This window comes from Triticum dicoccoides, unplaced genomic scaffold (assembly GCF_002162155.2).
Source record: "Triticum dicoccoides isolate Atlit2015 ecotype Zavitan unplaced genomic scaffold, WEW_v2.0 scaffold191164, whole genome shotgun sequence".
NCBI classification, from domain to species: Eukaryota; Viridiplantae; Streptophyta; class Magnoliopsida; order Poales; family Poaceae; genus Triticum; species Triticum dicoccoides.
Window position 1 is genome coordinate 1 of NW_021230336.1, and position 3,653 is coordinate 3,653.

Sequence of the window (3,653 nt, forward strand, 5' to 3'; positions counted from 1 at the left end):
CCAGCGCCATCCATCCAGCCACCACTCCATCATCCACTCCATCTCCACCACCCGCCGCTGCCAGCGCCGCATCACCACCTCGAACCACTGCGCCATCCATCACCATCTCCAGCACCGCCACCGCACACCATCCATCACCATATCCAACGCCACCACACCATCCTCCAGTCCTCCTACTGCTACCCTCTTCTTCCTCACCTCTGTTGTTGCTCCCCTGAACCCGAACTCCTTCTCCATCTCCAAACTGCATGCTGCGCCTCTGCTGAAGCCTTCTCTGAACCTACTGCTGCTTCTCTTCTTCCCTCGCCTCAAACTGCTGTTGCTCTCTTCTCCCCTGCGCCTCCACGCTGCTTCTACTACTCCTTTCCCCTGCTGCCTCTTCTTCCCAAACCTTATTGCCGCTCCTTCTCTGAACCTACTGCTACTCTTTCTCTGAACCTACTGCCGCTGCTCCTTCTCTGAACTTACTACTGCCCCTGCTGTCTCTCTCTTTCTCTCTGAACCCCTTTGCTGCTCCTCCTCCGCTCAACTTCCCTAACTTGCTGCGGTTGTTTCTCTCTCTCTCAAATTTCTGAAATCTTGAGTAGTATAATGTTTAGTATTTTGTAATGTTTAGAATTGAGATTTGCATGGCATGTGTTGTTCAGATTTGTCTAGTAGTACTGTTCAATATATGTGCTCTGTTTATCAACTAGTGATTTGTAAGAACCTAGCTTACTTGTCTATTTTTGTGCTGTTTGTGCTCTTTGTCAAGTGAGTAGTTTGAACTTCTTTAATTCGTATTCCCTGTGTTAGCTATGTACGTGTGAGTATATATATGCTTGTGATGTGAATTACTTCTGTTCTTGTCCCTTGATCTTAATTCTTTTCTTTCATACTAGTTGCTGAACATATATGTGTTGCTGTCTTGTAGTTTTCCTTGTTTCTCATGTTAGCATGTGCTAGTATTTTAGTTCCCAAAGTAAAACAAATAAAAATACCAAAAATAAAGTGAGTACATCTTATTTGTCAATGATTTTCTGGAACAAACTTGCTTTATTTTCGTTTCTCTTGCAATATCAAAAACCTTTTCGTCTGATCTAGCTTTGGCCGAGCACGACTGCCGTCGCCTAGTCCCTGAGGAGAATACGACATCCGTAGTTTGAGGCGTAAATATCCCGCTACACTTTCAATCGATCATTTTGGCGCTGTTGCCGGGTATCGAACCTGGGTCACCCGCGTGACAGGCGCCAAAATGATCGATTGATCACAAGATTTAATTCCAGTTCATTTTGTTCTCGGGATCATGCTCTCCTTAGGAACCATTTGGCACAGTCACCATTTAAACTTGTTGATCCTCTTTTATCATTGTAAAGGTTAAAAATGGTCATGCTTACTAGTATCCTACTGCTTTGTAGCACTCTTAACCATTGATTTTCACTAGCAAAAGTTCAAAGCATGAATTGTTTGGAGATCTACTTCACTGGGACATTCTCTAGTCAGTTCGCTGATCACTACCTTGCTCTTGTCAAATGCCTTTGCTTGAGAACAAGCAAAGATTTAAGTGTGGGGGTACTTGATAAGCACATTTCATATATACAATTTGGGCACACATATACACCATTTATTGAGATATGTCAATCTATTCTTGCTTAGAATTATCGAATATTCAAATGATGTTCACGAAAGAGCTCGTGACTAGTAATTTGTTTATTTTGCAGAATAGGGCAAAAAGGCCTATAAACTTCAAGATTTGGACTATGGGGCTAATGAGAAGAGACAAGGGCAGGACAGAAAGATGGAGGGACCCAAGTGTGATGAACACTAAAGCTTGAAGGGTTTGCCTAAATAAGAGGAGGACCAACTTGTGCAGAAGGAAGAAAAGGAGAGGGGCCAGATTGCAAAGGGGAAGATCTGATCGAGGGGATCAAATCCCTAGCACTCTCAATCCCCAAATCGGGACTGGCATCTCTCTCTTTCCCTTACCCTCCTTCTCCACCTTCGGCCGCCGCCATGGCCAGGCCGGCGTGGTAGGTGCGCCACCAGCACCCAGCGCCATCCATCCAGCCACCACTCCATCATCCACTCCATCTCCACCACCCGCCGCTGCCAGCGCCGCATCACCACCTCGAACCACTGCGCCATCCATCACCATCTCCAGCACCGCCACCGCACACCATCCATCACCATATCCAACGCCACCACACCATCCTCCAGTCCTCCTACTGCTACCCTCTTCTTCCTCACCTCCGTTGTTGCTCCCCTGAACCCGAACTCCTTCTCCATCTCCAAACTGCATGCTGCGCCTCTGCTGAAGCCTTCTCTGAACCTACTGCTGCTTCTCTTCTTCCCTCGCCTCAAACTGCTGTTGCTCTCTTCTCCCCTGCGCCTCCACGCTGCTTCTACTACTCCTTTCCCCTACTGCCTCTTCTTCCCAAACCTTGCTGCCGCTCCTTCTCTGAACCTACTGCTACTCTTTCTCTGAACCTACTGCTGCTGCTCCTTCTCTGAACTTACTGCTGCCCCTGCTGTCTCTCACTTTCTCTCTGAACCCCTTCGCTGCTAGTCCTCCGCTCAACTTCCCTAACTTGCCGCTGCTGTTTCTCTCTCTCTCAAATTTCTGTAATCTTGAGTAGTATAATGTTTAGTATTTTGTAATGTTTAGAACTGAGATTTGTATGGCATGTGTTGTTCAGATTTGTCTAGTAGTACTGTTCAATATATGTGCTCTGTTTATCAACTAGTCATTTGTAAGAACCTAGCTTACTTGTCTATTTTTGTGTTGTTTGTGCTCTCTGTCAAGTGAGTAGTTTGAACATCTTTAATTCTTAGTCCATGTGTTAGCTATGTACGTGTGAGTATATATATGCTTGTGATGTGAAGTACTTCTGTTCTTGTCCCTTGATATTAATTCTTTTCTTTCATACTAGTTGCTGAACATATATGTGTTGCTGTCTAGCAGTTTTCCTTGTTTCTCATGTTAGCATGTGCTAGTATTTTAGTTACCAAAGTAAAACAAATAAAAATACCAAAAATATAGTGAGTACATCTTATTTGTCAATGATTTTCTGGAACAAACTTGCTTTATTTTCTTTTGTTTTGCAATATCAAAAACCTTTTCGTCTGATCTAGCTTTGGCCGAGCACGACTGTCGTTGCCTAGTCCCTGAGGAGAATACGACATCCGTAGTTTGGGGCGTAAATATCCCGCTGCACTTTCAATCGATCATTTTGGCGCCGTTGCCGGGGATCGAACTCGGGTCACCCGCGTGATAGGCGCCAAAATGATCGATTTATCACAAGATTTAATTCCAGTTCATTTTGTTCTTGGGATCATGCTCTCTTTAGGAACCATTTGGCACAGTCATCATTTAAACTTGTTGATCCTCTTTTATCATTGTAAAAGTTAAAAATGGTCATGCTTACTAGTATCATACTGCTTTGTAGCACTCTTAACCATTGATTTTCACTAGCAAAAGTTCAAAGCATGCATTGTTTGGAGATCTACTTCACTGGGACATTCTCTAGTCAGTTCGCTGATCACTACCTTGCTCTTGTCAAATGCCTTTGCTTGAGGACAAGCAAAGATTTAAGTGTGGGGGTACTTGATAAGCACATTTCATATATACGATTTGGGCACACATATACACCATTTATTGAGATATGTCAATCTAT

The 3,653-nt window shown here is 44.1% G+C and overlaps 1 long non-coding RNA gene across 1 annotated transcript; it reads left to right on the forward strand.

Annotated features, from left to right (window-relative positions):
- Nucleotides 1-6: 6 nt before the first annotated feature.
- LOC119344892 lies at nucleotides 7-2,864 on the forward strand. The gene is made up of 2 exons (XR_005166861.1): nucleotides 7-547; nucleotides 1,701-2,864. It is a non-coding gene; the product is annotated as an uncharacterized LOC119344892 (long non-coding RNA).
- Nucleotides 2,865-3,653: the final 789 nt, after the last annotated feature.